At 38.7% G+C, this 18,473-nt stretch overlaps 1 protein-coding gene across 1 annotated transcript in view; it reads left to right on the forward strand.

Annotated features, from left to right (window-relative positions):
* The window catches only part of DNAI1 (dynein axonemal intermediate chain 1), a 309,175-nt gene that overhangs the window by 51,187 nt on the left and 239,515 nt on the right, over positions 1-18,473 (forward strand). The gene's annotated exons all lie outside the window — the stretch shown is intronic.

Here is an 18,473-nt window from a genome sequence, read left to right on the forward strand (position 1 = left end):
TGAAAGGGAGGAAGAAATAAACTTCCATGGAAAGGTTTTTGTTGAAATGGCCCCTAAATAAAATTGAGGAAAGTGTGGCAAAACAGCCAAAATTTAATAAAGAAAATGATAAGTAAGGTAAAAAAATAGCAATTAAGTTTAGCAAAAAAGTTTCATATCATAAGCAATATGTAAGGTCAATTTTGCATTTAAATGTAGCATTATGTGTGTAGAGAGTAAGTTACCTTAAGTGATTGTGCAGGAAATAAAAACTTTCTACACCAGCATCTTTGCCTGACCTTGAAGGTAAATAACATTTCATAAGCAAGCCTATTTCTTTACATTCTTTCTTATTAACTATAAATATATTTATTTGTTATTTATAAACTACATTTTCATATTCAAAAGCATATAAAACAAAAAATTTGTGTGGTTTTTTGAGGCCAGAATGGATTAATTGCATTTCCATGAATTTAAATAGGGAAATTTGATTTGACACATGAGCAAACTGAGTTATGAGCTTGGTCATGAAACCAATTAAACTCGTGTGTCAAGGTTCCACTGTAGTTTGGCTCTAAAGAGATGAATCTAGTGGAGCAACACAATGCTCTCAGTAGAGATACTCTGCCCAGTGCTGAAACCAGCAGACCAATGATTCCATGGAAATAACATGGTAAGACAAATGGGGGCAAGGGGCGGGGATGGGGGGGCATCAGAGCACTGTGCCCTCCAGGGGACACATGACCAGTTCAATTACAACACAGATATTTGGGGTCCCGAAGCCACAGAAGTTTGAGTTTCCCTTTCACGTGTATCCCCTCCCTATGGACTCCTCACATGTGATACCTATACCTGCTCTCTCTCTCTCTCTCTCTCTCTCTCCACTGCTGGAGTCTATATTTTGGGGAAAGCAGAGGTCCATTGGTTTATGGGGGAAAGTTCTGCTGAAGATCTTCTCACTTTGCTACAGCTATCAAAGTGATCTTTCTAAACTGTAAATGTTACTGTATCATTCCTTTCCCCACTTAGTAAACTTCAGGGGTTCCCTATTTCCTCCAAGATCAAACATAAATTCCTCTAGCTTATAAAGCCCTTCCTAACTTGGCTTCTTCCCACGTTTCCACTTTTCTAATATTTGACTTCCCTCTATATACTCTGATCCAGTGATACTGGCCTCCTTGCTGTTCCTTGCACAAAGACTCCATGTCCCAAGCCTGCCATGCATTTTCCCTGGCTGTCGCCCACCGTGGAATGTTTTCCTCCTCCCCTCTACCTCCAGGGCTGCTTTAAGTCGAAGCTAAAATCTTACCTTCTGAAAGAAGCCTTTCCTGGTCCCTCTTGAGGTACCTTCCCTTTGAGATTACTTCCAAATTATCTTGTTTGAATGTACTCTCCTCCCATTTGATTGTGTGTGGGATTTCCTTTGTATCTCCTGTGCTTAGAACAGTGCCTGGCACATAGGAAACCTTTAATAAGTGCTTATCAACTATTAGCTATGCTATTTCTCTAAATACCTTTGCTTCCTGACACTATATCCTCTAACTACTTGGAAAGATACATTGGTGGGAACTCATTAATTATGAGCTACTGTTTTGACTGGGTAGTGAAGTGGCACGGTGGATAGAGCACTGGGCCTGGAGTCAGGAGACCTGAATTCAAATCCAGCCTCAGACACTTACTAGCTGTGTGACTCTGGGCAAGTCTCTTAACTCTGTTTGCTACAGTTTCCTCATCTGTAAGATGAGCTGGAGAAGGAAATGGCAAACCCCTCCAGTGTCTTCCCCAAGAAAATCCCAAATGGGGTCACAAAGAGTCAGACATGTCTGAAACACCTGAAAAACAAATCATTTTGGTTGGCTTTAACTGAGTTCCTTGAGCCTGGAATAGCTATTCTGGGTGTGCCTCAGGGGCTACAGAGAAAAATAATTTAAATAATGCTGGTGACTCTATCCATCATTCAATTAATCTGTGCCCTGAAATGAGCCTGAGATGGGAATTCTGAATCTACCATTTGCTCAGTACCTCATATAGTATTAACGTCTTATCAATCATACATTATAGGATACATTTTACATTTATACATAGATATAGGGGGCAGCTGGGTAGCTCAGTGGATGGAGAGCCAGGCCTAGAGATGGGAGGTCCTGGGTTCAAATATGACCTCAGACTCTTCCTAGCTGTGTGACCTTGGGCAAGTCACTTGACCCCCATTGCCTACCCTTACCACTCTTCTGTCTTAGAATAAATACTCAGTAGTGATTCTAAGGAGGAAGGTAAGAGTTTTACAAAAAATAAAAATAAAATATATATATATGCACACACACACACACACATAGATATAACTAAATGATCTGTAGGCCATATTGCATACTGCATACTACTGTGGATCCAAGTGAAAGGCTCAGCTTCCATCCAGAGTTGTAGCAAGATTATTGATCCTTCAGCCTCATGATGTACCCTTGACTACCCACCTCACTCCCTTTAAGGGCCAGAGGTAATGAAGGAGGAGCATGAAAACCAGGAGGCTTTGGAGTAGTGGTTCCTCTAGCCACAGCTGGAGTCCAGCTTCATTTGTATCCTAGGCCTACCTACTGACCACTTATTGTCATTTTTATCACTTAAAATCTGGGATCTGGCTTGCCAATTTCCCTTATGTTCATTGATCTAACATGCTAGATGTTGAAGACAAATACTTTAATAGCTGGGGTCAAGATTATACACACACACACATATCCCCACCTTGAGGTTGGTTGTAGTACTACATTGGGAACCCTTAGGTACCTATCTTTTCCACCCCAGATGTGAGAATCTGAACCCAACTTTCCATTACCAAATAGTGTGAAACTATGTGCATTGTGCTTTTTGGAGATGGTTTAAAACATTTGAGAGAAGGTAATTTTGACCACTTCATTTTCACTTCCAGAAAATATGAGACCACTATAAATGGGGAAGCCCTTCAGAGGCACCTGCTTACAGATGACATTGTACCCCAGATCATTGCAATACCTTCAAAATGAGATCCTTCAGAGAAGGGGGGAAAAGTGGATAAAGAATCCCTATTGTCCAGACTGTGATATGAAGTCCAATGGATAACCTATAGAAATTATCTATCAGTATAGATACCTTTGACAGACATTGCAAAAGTACAGCAAACTGGTCCTAGAATAAAAAAGGAGATAGATTTATTGGATTGCCTTTGGGAAATTGCAAAGTTCTTTGAACAATACCAATCTTTTCCTTAAAAGCCCATATTTTAAAGCCAAACTTTTCTGGAGCTCTTACATGGAATACTTTAGATTTCAAAATCGAAGTTGAGAAACATCCAAAGGGCAACAGTGAGTTTCCTGTTGGGCATGAGCAGGCTATAACACATCACAAACAAGTAATTATTGAATTCTGGCAGTCAAACTAAACAAGTGTAAAACAATTCATTATTCTTATCCCTCAAACCCTCAGTCTCCCTAACATTCCCATTGCTGTTGAGGCCTTGACCATCCTTTCTGTCATCCTGGTTCTTAGACTGAGTCAGAATTGGCTTTTTCCTCTCTCATGCCTCCTTATCTCATCATTTGCCCAGTAATATCTATTCTGCCTCCACACGTATCTCTCACCTCCATTCTCTTTTCTTCAGAGTCAAGTCAAGTGAATAAACATATATTAGGTGCTTACTGTATGCCAGGCACTATTCTAAGAACTGGGAATACAAATGCAAGCAGAAGTAAAGATAGTTCTAGATAAGCCCCTCCTTACCTCTTCCATAGACTGCCACACTGGCATACTAACTGGTCTCCTCTCTTCTGATTTATCCCTTCTCCAATCCAGCCTCTACACAGCTGACAAACTGCTATTTCTAAAGCCCAGGGAAAATAGTGTCTATAGGATAAAATACAAATAAACTCTTCAGTCTGACTCTAGACTACCCTTGTAGTACCCTTCGTTCTCCTTCATACACTCTTTGTTTCAGGCAAACTTGCCTACTTGCTATTCCTCACGTAAGACATTCCACCTCACATCTCATTGCCTTTGAGCAAGATGGTCCAAATTCTTGGAATGTCCTTATTCCTTAACCTCCTAGAAACTCTACCTTCCTTCAATTACTTCCTAATAAAAGCCTTTCCCGATCTTCTCCATGTGCTAGTGTCCTCCCCCAGATATTACTTTGTATATATTTTGTATTTAATTTTCTTTGCTCATGTGGTTCCCCCCCAAAATTCTAAGCTTCTAGAGGAGTGGGAGCCTATTTCATTTTTGACTGTGTGTTTCTGCAGGGCTTAGGACCACAGTACATGGTAGCACATGGAAGGAGTTTGGTATAAATACTTGTCAAATTAATGAATGGAAGCAGTGTTAAGCACACCATCAGAGTAATTTATGATTAAAAAAAAAAAAGATTAATTGCTGACCTGGTAAAAGCAAGGGATAATCAAGAAACAACCTGCATGTTTCATTGGTGTCTTCAATTCCAAGAAAATGTGAGACAATGTGAACAGTTACACAGGATAGACAGGCATGGCTGGTTCAAGATCCCTTAGAAGCGACACCCAAATGGATTAGATCACAGATCCATTGGAATATTGGAGTTTATGTAATCAAGTGGAGATGAATAATTCCATCCCCTCATTTTACAGGTGGTGACCATTAGATTCAGGGAGATGAAATGATTCTCCTAAAACCATAAAGAATTAATGGTGAAGCCAGTAGTAGAATCCACATCTCCTAACTTCCAGTCCACTACATTTTGCTGTCTCTAATTCAAATGACACATATATTTGCCTTCAGAGTACAGTATGTGATGTCTTTGTAGATTTTCTCCTCCATTTTATTTTTCTGCAAACTTAGATTAATGTTTATTTTCCCTATGATCTCACAAGCTAGATAGTGGAAGAAGTCAACTTGAGAGCATTAGAAATGTTGGGGCAAAGCAGACCCGAGTCAACAAAATACAAAGTAGATAGTTAACATAAAAATAATGCTGAATTCATAGAATTATAGAATATTAAGGAGCTAGAGGGAACCTTAGAAGTCATTTAGTATCCCCAAATAAATTACTTACTCAGGGTCACCCAACTAATTGTGGCTAGATAGGTCCTTATAATGCCCAGTTTAATATTTTGTTTGCTACCACCTACTACAAGTCCCCATCCATTTGTTACATTTTTTCATTTGGCTAAACAGATGATTCATTGTACTGCTACACACTGACCATAGGCAATGTGAAGCCCTATTATATTACAGTCAAATTCTCATTTATGCCACCATAAACAGTGGCAGGTCTTTTAGCCAAATGTGATAAATTTAGTGGATTTTCCTAGAAGTCTAGAGTTCTGCTTGCAATCATGAACCAATGGTGACTAATCTCTCAGCTCCTCAAAAATGTCAAACAAAAAGGATTATGGAAGTAATTATATTTAATAGTTGTTTTTTATACCAATGCATTTTATTTACCAATGTAAGTGACTAGTTTTACTCTGTTCAGAACCTCCAAATTGGAAGCCATCTCATCTAGAATTGTTTGAGGAGGCCCATTCATATCATTGTATCAGGCATACTGTGTGCCCCAGATTCTAGTATTCTTTTTTTTAAAGGGTAAATTCTACCCTCTTGCCAAATAACCCATAGCTCATCATTTTGATTTTGACAAAACTGACCTTTTATGTAGATGGGTCTGTCTTTCCTCTTTCCATTGTAGTTGTACATAGAATGTAATGGTTATGGGATTTAGTGTAAGGGGCCCTGAGTTTGAACCTTGGCTCTGCCATTTACAATTGTATAAAGTTGGGCAAGATTCTTAACTCCTTTTAGGCCTTGGCTGTCTCAGCTATAAGGCTGGACTAGACCTGTGGCAGCAAACTCAAAAAGAAATGGGAGGCCCCTAACCTATACAGAAGGATCCCTAAGGGTCACATATTGACTTGGTTTTAAAATGTAATATCTATGTTTTATTGGTTTTTTATTTCTTTTGTTAAATATCTCCCAATTACATTTTAATCTGCTTTGGACTCCATTTGGTCACGTGTTTGACATCTCTGGACTAAATCACCTCTAGGGTCCTGTCCAGCTCTAAATTTTTAATATCTTTATCTTATGATTATTCCTTTCCAATACTACTAGAAGATACCTGTCTACTAAAACCAGTCAGGGCTCCTTCATTGCGCCACCCCTTCATTCATGAATCTATTTTATTTACAAAACCCTTACTTTCTGTCTTAGAACCAATAACTAAATGTCTTAGAATCAATGTCTTAGATGCTCAGATGTTGAGTTAGAATCAATAACTAAGTTCCAAGGCAGAAGAGCAGTAAGGACTAGGCAACTAGGTTCAAGTAACATGCTAGATCACACAGTTAGAAAATGTCTATGAGGTCAGATTTAAACCCAAGACCTCCCATCTCTAAGTCTGTCTCTCTATCCTCAGAGCTACCTAGATGTCCCAACATACCATATTTATTCCTGTCTCTAAGCTTCTAGTAATTCTATCATTTCTCCTTGGATTTCCTCCCCCACCCCTTCCTCTGTACCAGTTCAAATCCTGCTATCCTTTTTCTATTTCTTTTCTAGAAATTTCTAGAAATTTTCCATTTCTTTTTCCCATTGATCTTATCTCCCTTTGCAAGCGCCCATGACATTTATAATCCACTGCTGACTCTGTAACGCTAAGTGCTTTGATGTGTGTAAAGTCTTATCACTTCCACAAGATTGTAATCTCCTTAAGAGGAGAGGTTTTGTCATATCCTACATTTGCTCCTCCCCACCGTCACAGTGCTGAACATATAGAAGGGGCTTAACACATCCTTGTTGAATTGAGTTAAATTGAAAATGCAAAACACCTGACAGTAATCTTCCTGGTTGGTCTCCCTGTGTCAATTGGGCAAACCTGGAACAGATGGCCTTCAAATAAAGCACCCTCTTTGGGTAAAGCCAAAAGCATGTGTAATCTCTTAGGGAATTGCTTTATGTGATTTTTAAAAAGTGGTATGTGCTTTGTCTAAAAAGCCTCAGGGCCCCGGCATAATAATATCATTTACAGCTTTGCCATGTTTAGGTCAACTCATTTTCTGTTTCTGTTCCTTCTTTAGAGTGGCACTGCACCACCAGGTACCAGGGGACCCAGGAAAAGAGTAAGTAATGGCTTCTTGGCAGTCTTTGTAAGGTTTTTTAAAAATTTCCATCTGGGAAAAGGAAAGTATATTGCTATTTGTGCTTTATAGTACTGTAATTTATGAGAAAGTGTTGTCATAGTTTTCCATTAAGAAAGGAAATAAATGGGCAAATTGGAAGCTAAAAATGGAAGTTAAAATTTACATTTAAGGTAAATTATGAATTTGAAAAAAACAAACTTGTGTGCATAATCTGATTTCCTCAGTGCAAAGTGATTCAGCCATATATACTGGGTATAGAATGATGGGGCCCTTATAGATTAATAGAAGAAATTTTGTCCTAGGGGCTGTTTTTAAAATGAGTAAGCCCCACATTCCTAGAGGTTATTGGATACTTTGAAAGTAAACTCGACTTTTAAAATCTTCAGAATCCAATATGGTCGTGCCAATGGATATAGACATTCTCAGTGCTCTTGACTCCTTGGGAAGATGACTCTAGCTACTTTTGTCGTCACAAGTGAAAGAAAGCATGAGTCCCATAAGATAGGGACACTTTTCCTTGCAGTTTAGAGTTATACTGCCACTGAGATCACTGATGGGAAACATAGAAACAAAACCTTCAAGGCACCTTTGGCCCACACCCCTGAGCCCCAAGGTGAGTAGCACCTGCCAGAATTAAGGTTGGCTAACTAGGGACGGCTAAGCGGTAGCACAGTGGATAGAAAGCCAGTCCTGGAATTAGGGGGACTTGGGTTCAAATGTGGCCTCAGACACTTCCTTGCTGTGTGACCCTGGACAAGTCACTTAATCCATTTACTTAGCCCTTGCCCTTCTAGTCTAGAGTTGTTACTGGGACAAAAAAATGAGTTTGTTTTTTTTTTTTTTGAAGACTTGCTATCCAGTAGACAGAAAATAATGATGAAAGAAACATGAAAAAAATTACATTTAAGTACTCCTGATGTAATCATATATTTGCACTAGAGATTCAGAACTGGCAGGATTATAACCACTACATGAAATCTATGAGAGGCAGCATAGTTCATTAGATAGAGAGCACACCTCAAAGTTAAGAAGAGTTCAAGATCCACCTCTGTTCCAGGCTTTGTGACCTGGTGTAAGTTGCAACTCTATGACTAGAAAGTGCAGACTGGTTATTGATCATCACTGGTCGAGGGAATTTCTTTACTAGGAAACTTTCTGCACCAATGAATTCCCAAATCTGAACAAAAAGCAAGACAAAGGATATCACTGTACTTGGCTGGAGCCATGATCTCTGATGGCTTTGGATACTTATTCTAACAATACATTTAAGAATTCACCATAATTCTTCTTTTTTAAAACTCTTCTGTCTTCATATCAATCCTAAGACAGAAGAGCAACAAGGGCTAGGCAGTTGAGGTTAAGTGACTTGCCCAAGGTCACATAGCTAGGAAGTATCTGAGGCCAGATCAGAACCCAGGTGTTCCCAACTCCAGATCTGGTGCTCTACCTACCACGCTACCTAGTTGCTCCCATGATTCTTGTGTTTACCAGGAAATCCTCCACAAAGAATTTACTTTATTCATTCATTTACTGGATTTACCTTCACTTATAGGTTATTTAGTTTTTTAAACATTCCAGGGAAAGCAGTGAAGAACTTGGCCTATACATCTATTATCTCTCCCTTTCTTAATGTGACTGACCTGCCTCCTATTCTAATGGTACATTTCCTGGATGATATCTTTTCTTGTCACTATTGTATGTGAATCACATATAACAAGTGGTAATATTCTGCAGCCTTTTTATGCTCATCATGAATCTCTCCATTATCAATTGGGCTTTCTATAGATTAATACATAACTCATAATTTTATTAGCCTTTTAAAAATGAAAATTTGGGCAACTTGAAAAATTTGACATTTGGCAATCATTTGACTCTTTGTGGAAACTAAAGTTAGACAAATGACTTGCATTTTACAGGTCTTCCTGAAGGTGATAGTTAAGATTTATATAAGAAAGTAAATAAGTACATTCATTCCATAAATGTTTATTGTCTACTTGATACTGACCCGAGTGCTGTGGGAAGATAAAGATTGGTAAAATAGTACTGTCCCTCAAGGAGCTTTTGATCTAGTCAGAGGTCATGCCATGGATATCAGCAAAAATCTCCTTATATTTTACTATCTAGTGAAGTAGATGATAAATCTTAGAAAAGTTAGAAAATAAGATGCAGAGAAGAGAGAATTGCATCTAGACAAGGTAACCAAGAAAATGCATCAGGAAGAATATAATATTTGAGCAAGGCTTAGAAGGATACAAAGGATTTTAATAGTTAAAGATGTTGGGAGAGGATTTCCCAGTTGTTGTTCAGTCATGTCCAACTCTTCATGACCTCTTTTTTAGGGTTTTCTTGGCAAAGATACTTGAGTGGGTTGTCATTTCTTTCTCTAACTCATTTTACAGATGAAGAAACCAAGGCAAGCAAAGTTATATGATTTGGCCAGGGTCACACAGTTAATAAGTATCTGGGGCTAAATTTGAACTCAGATCTTCCTGCCTTCAGGGCCATGTAACTACCCAATCTCAGAAGTTAGAACACCAAAATACAGATGCAGTAAAGTGCTAGGTTTGAGAAATGGCAACAAATCAATATCATACAGGGCATAAGAAGCATGTATGAAAGTAGTGGGGAATTTGGGCAAAGTAGGTTGAGACCAGATCATGGAAGATCTTGAATGCCATTCTGAAGTTTAGGGAAGTTAGTGAGTTACTAACAGTTCTGAGGGATAGAGAGGGTTTTAGGGCTAGAGATTTGTTTTAGGGAAAAAAAACAATCTGGCAGCAGCTTATAGGATATAAGAAAAGTTTGAAGAGACTAGAACAGTGATAGCAAACCTTTTAGAGACCAAGTGCCCAAACTGCAATCCTCATACCACATGTGAACCCCCCACCTTACCACATACAGGGGAAGGAGGGAGCACTCCCCATTGGGCTGCTGGGCAAAGGGACAGGTGATGGGAGAAATGTCCCCAGGCACACATGGAAAGAAGGAAGGGAGCAGTCCCTTCTGGCACACATGCCACAGGTTTGTCAACACAGGACTAGAGGAAGAGAGACCAATGGAGGTGCTATCACCATAGGGCAGAGGCAAGATGGAGGTGGCATAGGAATGGGGTATGGATGTAATAAAGACAGGTTAGTGCTGGAAAAGAAACTTCAGCCAACCTAAAAGGGACCTTCAAAAAGGAACCTCCTCACATGTGCTACTGCCCCCTTCTATTACTATCATTTATGAGATCAAGGTGCAGTCTCAACTATATTTCATTCCTAAACCTTAGCCTCATTCCTGTTTCATGCCCTACCTCTAATGATGAATTATTCATAACATAGTATACTGGATAGACCACTGACTTGGAGTCAGGAGGACCTAGATTAAAATCATTTACAATGGGGGCAGCTAGGTGGCTCAATGGATTGAGAGCCAGACCTAAGGATGGGAGGTCCTGGGTTCAAATTTGACCTCAGACACTGCCTAGCTATGTGACCCTGGGCAAATCACTTAACCCCCATTGCCTAGCTCTTGCTGCTCTTCTGCCTTGGAACCAATAGACAGTATTGATTCTAGGATGGAAGGTAAGGGATTTTTAAAAAAATCACTGACACCAGCTGTGTGACCTTGTTAGCTCTTCACCTCTTGGTGCCCCAGGTAACTTTCTTAAGATTAAGGTGCAGTATAGCTGACAGTGAGATAAAGCATCTCCTCTCCAGGAATTCCCTTAACCAATAAAAATTCAGATCAGGACAAAATATACCTTCCCTCATCACCACTCTACCACCTAAAATCCTACTATATTGTTGTGAGGTTCAAATAAGATAAGGTTTATATTGCACTTTGCAAATTTTAAAGCACCATATAATCTTTGCTCTCATTCTCTTCATATCAACCAGTTGCAGGCTAAAGAATCTATTTTGTAATGACTTGAAGAATCATAGAATATTAGAGTTTGAGGTGGCCTTAGAGGTAATCTAATTTTGATTAAATAATTCAATGATAGAAAACTTATTACCTTTCAGAGCACTTGCAGAAATTGAAAGTTTACAACATGTTTTGCAAGCATATCTATTATTCCATTTAGTCCCTACCACAACTCAGTGATCCCCATTTCACATATAATAAAGTAAATTGAGGCTTAGAGATAGTGACTGATTTGTCCTTAGTCATGTTGTAAATGTTGGAGGCAAGATTTGAATTCATGTTTCCCCTGACTCTAAATCCAATAATCTTTCCTACCCCATATTGATAGAAAATCTTTCTTATGATTTGTACCCATTGTTCCTAGTTCTGATCTATGAGGCAACACAGAATAATTTTATTCTCTCTTCCACATGGTAACTTTTCTGATATTTGAATGCAACTAACATATATCCCCTAAGTTTTCTCTTGTCCCCAAACCTGTGGTATTTATGGGTATATTACAGCTTAATTTTAGCAGCCAATGTAACAACATCGTATTGGATTTTCTATTTCAGCATCCAAACTCTTTCCATGACTAAAAATGATGCTTTTCTTACTTACTAGTTCTTCTTGGTTCCCCTTTGACTGACTCTCAAAAAGTTAAACTTTTTAAAAAGACCATTCAAAAATGAAGTTAAAACCAAGCCAAATAATAGAATAGACACCTAAAACAGGAAGAAATCTAAGAGAACATTTAGTTCAACCTCTCATCTAATTTAAGAATCATCATAGGATAACCCAGTGATTCCCAAAGTGGGTGCTACCTCCCCCAGTGGATGCTGCAGCAATCCAGGGGAGCGGTGATGGCCACAGGGGCATTTATCTTTCCTACTAATTGCTATTAAAATAAAAAAAATTAATTTCCAGGGGGCTAAGTAATATTTTTTCTGGAAAGGGGGCGGTAGGCCAAAAAAGTTTGGGAACCACTGGGATAACTGATTTAGAGCTAGGTATATATCCATACTGTGACATGTTTTGAAATAGCAGCTAGAAGTGAAGGGCCCAGATCCAAGAAAGTTCACCTATCATAGCTATGGTTTCTTGAAACAGTGTCCAAGGATCTAGTATGTTCCTTGTGGGGAGAGATGAGGATGATGACCAGAGTGTGTAGGCAGCATAGTTTGGAAATGGTGGCCTAGGTATAATTGGATGAGGAAACTCAGCAGTAGTTGAAGGCCTCTTTGATGCAAAATTCTCGGTCAGGATATGAACCCAGAAGTTCTGATTTGAAAGTCATCATATAGGCTCTGCTTGAACATTTGTAGTGATGGGGAGGCCACTTCATCACAATGCAGTCCATTCCACTATTGAACTTGAATAATTTTAAGAGACTATTTCCTTATATTGATACAAAATGTGCTTCCCTATAATTTATACACACTGTTCCTAATCCAGATCTTTGGTGCAACAACAGAATAATTTTAGTCTTCTTCCCATATGATAACCCTTCTGATATTTGAATACAACTAACATTTATTCCCTAAGTTTTCTTTTGTCCTGAACTTGGAAGTATTTATGGGCATATTACAGCTTAGTTTTAGCAGCCAAAGTGACAGAATCAAACTAGCTTTTCTGTTTCATCCTCTGCTCTTTCCATAACTAATAGGCACTACTTCTGTTAGTTACAGGCTCTCCTTGAATTCCCTTTGAGCTACCTTATTCCCTAGATTCTCCAGCCTAGTTCAAGTTCCATGAACTCTCTGCTTTTGTTTTTCCCTTTTTTTTTTCTTAGTCATGTTCACAATTCCTGCCCAGAGGCCCTCTCTTTCTCTGGCCTCTGTTGTTCTTCTTCCCCCCCCACCCCCCCTCTTCCATCTTATGTTAAGATACCTCTAGTCTCAGCCAATCCAGGGACTATAACCTTAGGCTATATGTATAGTCTGGACTACAACTATTCATCATAAAAGGAACCAAACTCTGTAAATAATTTTGACTTTTTATGACTTGCCAACTGGGAAGAATAAAAACTTTCCAGAGAGACTTGAAAACAGATTTGTTAAAAACCAGATACTTATATTTCTTGTGTGCCATGGTGAAAAATCCAAAAAGAGAAAAATGTAGCATTTGGAGCTCCTGGAGAGTGTTCTGTATCATAGATAAAATCCAGGGTAAGTTTTCTCATCAGGGAAGCTGACCTAATCTTTTATTTTGGCATCATCATTCTCACATAGTTCCATGTGTGCATGTACATACATGCATATACATATCCTGTATATCGTCCCTCTCCACACACTTTGGTTCTGGTTTTAACTGTAGGGCATTAACACTTTTCCTCCAGTGTTAAGTGATGCTGACATGCTTTCTCTATTAGAAGTTGTCTAAGATTCCTTCTTCACCCCTTCCCTCATTTACCTTCTTCGTGGTATGATGACAAGAGCAAAGAGTCAGAAGGCCTTGATTAGAGTCCCAGTTTCAAAGCTGTGCAATAAAGTCATGGCACCATTTTTTAATTCAACTTCTCTGTGAAATGGGAGCATAATCCATTACCTCCTAGGGTAGTTATTGAGGAAAACACTTTGTAACCATGTATTGTTCTTCCTAATGTACCACCCTAACTCTGAGGATTTCTCAACCAAATTATATCCTCCAAAATAACAACCTAAAGTCCTTTAAACAACATGGAACAAGACAGCAAATGATTTAAAAGAGGGAACTTCGTAATATTTAGTATACTTAGGCAGGGTTGAATCTGTAAAAACCATACCCTCTTCTTGCTTAATCCCTTTTATCCCTAAAATTTGGTTGCCTGGCACCATGTGGACAGAGGTGCTGATTAGACACCCATGGACTTTCCCCAATCATTGATAGCTGATGTTTTAAAGCATTTTGGGTGATATGGTTGGCATCACTTTTCTCTATAAAAAGATAACTATTCAATATTGTATAGATATTGGTTAAACATTTTTTATATCTACATGTCAACGTTAAGGAAAATAGCATTAGAAGTTTGCCTTAAAGGAATATAGACAGACTGATGCTCAATTTCTCTATAGTTATCTATTTTCCTTTGTTTTTTTTAGACCTATACCTGCTGTCTAATACTGGTTCCAAGGCAGAAGAGCAATAAGGGCTAGGCAGTGGGGGTTAAGCAGCTTGCCAAGGGTCACACATCTAGGAAATTTCTGAGGCCAGATTTTCAACCCGGGACCCCCTGTGTCTGGGCCTGGCTTTTGGTCTACTGAGCTGTCCCCAATTAACTGGTTTTTTAAACAGTGCTTTACTCAATACAGGTTTTCTCACTTAGAGCAAGTAAAGGCTATTTCACCCTTCACCTACCATTTCTGATTCTCCTATGATATCCAATATCTAGCCCCAATAACTCTAACTCCAGAAATATCATAATCTTCCCTTATCCCCGAATCTGTCATTTAAGGGGATTTAAAAAAAAAAAGCATTGCTTATCTCTTGCTGCTAGGCCTAATTACTGTTCAGTTCTTGTGAAAGGAGACTTTTCTGTGGGTTTCTGATCCTCAAATGAGCCAATGGCCATGTTGTTTCTTCTTGTAGGAGAGAAATAGGAAAGATAGAGAAAAGCTCCAGAGTACTGTGAGGTTTGAGCCTAGAAAAGGAAATTAACCATTATCTCACCCAGCACCACCAAGCTTACGATGCTAGGGCTGTTTTCACACAGCCAGACCAAAACATAGCTAATTTGTATGAGCTGTTGGGTTCTAGGTACATTCACCTTCCTTCTCTTTCCAAGGTCTTCTATTCCCATATTGCAACATGAAAGGATCTTAGAGCTGGAAAAGACACCAGAGGCATTTATTCCAACCCCAAGAACAGAGCTTCTTTCCTCTCCCTACTCCCTATTGTACTAAAATACCATCCTCTTAACTATTACAAAAAGTGATTTATAAGTACCTATGTTTTCACTCCACTGTGGAAACCTGGATACAGCTCAGCCACTTGGCAGTAACTTATCATCTTGAAGTACTGCCTGAGGATGAGAAGTTAAATGACTTTCCTGTGGTCCCTGAGGCAATATGTGTCTAAAGCAGAACTTTGATTCAATTCGGTAAACATTATGAAGCACCTACTATATGCTGGACACTGTGTTGAGCACTGAGGATTCAAAGAGGCAAAAGTTAGTTCCTGCCTTCAAGGAACTTAGAATATACCTAAGACTTTTTGATAGGAAGATACTTTAGAGAAAACATACACAAGGCACAGTAACTGATGGAAAGGCAAGAGTTTTCAAAAATAAAATCTCGTCTAATTCTGGTCATAAGTACCAACTGTTTAGGGCACGAAGCCTTTCTTCCATTTTCTTAGATCCTTTCACTCTCCTACCTACCTTCCACTTGATTTTTTCCTTTATATTAAATCACTAGCAACACTTTGCTCCCTCCTTCATCTTGACCCCTTGGCAAATGACTTCAACTCTGTTCTTTACTCTCAAGTCTTTTGCTTCCTTTTTCTATTGCAAATCAGCCCAGCCCCATCCTTGAATTACTCCTACCATCTACTACTTTTAATCTCATATTGCTCAACAGAGTTGGGGAAAAATCATGAAGTTATGCTAACTGGGTCCACCACAAGTTTATATTACATAAAATCAACTGATCCTTCATTGTGACAAGATGTTCCTTTTTTATCTCCCTAATTAATTCCCTTTCCCATTTACCAAAGAAGCTTTCTAAACCTTTTCATCCCTCCTTGAACCTTTTTTCAGCTCACCTCCCTCACCTTTTCAGCTGAGAACTTTGCCTCACATTTTACTGAAAAGAATTGAGGCCATTCTGAGAACTTCCTTTTTTTTTCTCTGTGCCTCATTTCACATCCCTCAGATGCCTTCTGCTATTATCTCCTCCTTTAGTCCTATTTCACACGAAGAGCTAGACCTTTGTGAAGACAAACTCCTTGAAATGCTCAAATCTTTTCCAGCAGACTGCCTCTTCTACCAACCCTAATCTCTCAATCTCTCCCTGTCTACCGCCTGTGGACATGCCCATTTCTTCGCCATCCTCAAAAATCCGCTCATCTCCAGTATTGTCCTATATCTTTACTCCTTTTAGTAGCTAAATTCTTAAAGATCAACTACAGTAGGTGCCTCCACTATTTTACTCTCTTCTTACCTTTTTGTAGTCTGACTTCTGACCTCGTGATTCAACTAAAATTTTTCTCTCCAATGTTATGAATGTCTAAATGACCTTTTGTACACAATTGCTTGCATATCGTCTCACACCTTTAGACTGTGATCTCCTTGAGTGCAGGCAACTGTTGGGTTCCCCCCCCCCCCCATCTCCAATGCTTAGCAAAAGTGCCTAGCATGCAGCAAGAACTTAATAGATAAATGTTTGTTGACTGACTTGTTGACTATTTCAGAGGCTAGGCTCCCTTAGATTGCTCCCAGCTTGGTCTTCTCTTCTCTGAGTGAATTTCTCATTCTGAATCAATGTCCTCTGGCAAGCCTGATCCTAGCTCTCTTGACAGAACTAAGTTTCTGAACATACCCAAAGAACAAGGGATGAGGGATGCTAGTGATATGCACTTTTGCTTATTCTTAGCTAGTGGATCTGCTTATTTCCCCATGTCAGGATAGTGGGATCCATTGGGACCCAATGAGACTCTTTAAGATTAGATTCCCCAAAAGTTAACAAAAACAACTCACACATACACACACACACACACACACACACACACACACACTCACTCACTCATATTCACAATACACTCCTTTAATAATTTTACAATAATTTTAGATTTTAAAATGCACGGTTGTAGACTAATATCAACATATCCTTATTCCTGCCCTCTCAATAATTAAGCAGGAGGGCATTTTGTCAGACCTTGCTGATTCTGTCCCTTCAAATTGTCACCATCTTCCTTTCATCAGGACGGGATCACCTAAGTTACCAGATAGCACACCCAATTCATTTGCTTTTGAAGCTCGAAGTTTATGTCAGAGGTTTTTTTTGCATCTAATCCTTAACAATGAAAAACGTTTTTTAAGTTTTTGCTTTGTTCCAGTTTCTCTGCACTGGGGATACAAATACAAAAATGAAACAATCTCTTCTCTCAAGGAGCTTACATTCTATCAATATATAAATAAACATTCAAAATAAATATGAGGCAGTTTATGAGGATGAGAATGCTAGAAGCTGGGGAGAAAGGATTACTCATTAATTCTCCTTAAAAGTACATAATAATCTGGACTGACATACACTTAAAATGCTGATTCCTCCAGGAGGAACAAAGTGATTTAGATAAACTCTTAGATTTAAAAGACCAGCATCATATTCTATCTTGAGGGAAGGTTTTGATATAAGGAGGAGATGAAGACGGGCATATAAAATTAACCCTGGGTTGGTCTTATTCTTTTATCCCTTTTGAGCCATATGGAACTAAATAGTTTCAAAATGTAGCTTTTTTTTTTAGCCCTTTCATTCTATCTTAGTAGCAATTCAAAGATAGAATTGTGGCAAGGGCTAGGCAATTGAGGTTAAGCCACTTGCCCAGGATCACACAGCTAGGAAGTGTCTGAGGCCAGATTTGAACCTGGGTCTTCCTGACTCCAGGCCTGGTGCTCCATCTACTGTACTACCTAGCTGCCCTGCAAAATGGAGTTTTACAGTCGTTGCTTCAGAGGCTTTCATCAAACTTTGGTAAATAATCCGGTGATAGGACTATGACTCAATCAATCACCCGGGGAACAACTGAGAATTGTTAGCAAAAATATTCTCATAATTTTCATTCTTATAATGTCATAGATCTTAGAACTAGAAGAGATTTCAAGAAATTATCTGGTCAATGCTGATATGGTCTTATCTCCATATTATAATTGGGGCAACTGAGGCCAAGAGAACTTAAGTAACTTGCCCCAAATCACATAGGTAGTAAAGAGAAGAGGCATATTAAAACCCATGTTTCATGTCTCCTAACAGAGGATTTTTACTTCAACATTCAGTCATCCTTTCATCTTGATATGTAAATGGAAAGACATCTTTCAACACCATAGGATTCAAACTCTACAGGGTTTTAGAGATGGAAATCCAACCTTGATTTCAGTTCTACTCAGGTTGATCACTAGGGAGCAAAAGATACTTTCTCTCTTAAAATAAAAATTCAAAATTTTATCTAATTTACAAGAACCTTTATATCTTTCAGTAGATATATTGCATATGGATCAGGAAGAAAATAGGCTTTTGATTGTCTTGCCACAGTTCATTTACTATTTAGATAAAGTGTCTAGAGTACTAGTCTTGGAATCAAAACCACATTCAAATGTGGCCTCATACACTTACTAGCTGTGTGACCTAGACAAGTCCTTTAATCTATCTGTGCCTCAGTTTCCTCTTCAGTAAAATAGACATATTAATAACACCTACTTTCTGGAGTTATTGAGGCAATCAAATGAGATAATATATGTAAAGTGCTTTGCAAATATTATTATTTCATCAT

Source organism: Gracilinanus agilis, chromosome 1, assembly GCF_016433145.1.
Source record: "Gracilinanus agilis isolate LMUSP501 chromosome 1, AgileGrace, whole genome shotgun sequence".
Lineage (NCBI taxonomy): Eukaryota > Metazoa > Chordata > Mammalia > Didelphimorphia > Didelphidae > Gracilinanus > Gracilinanus agilis.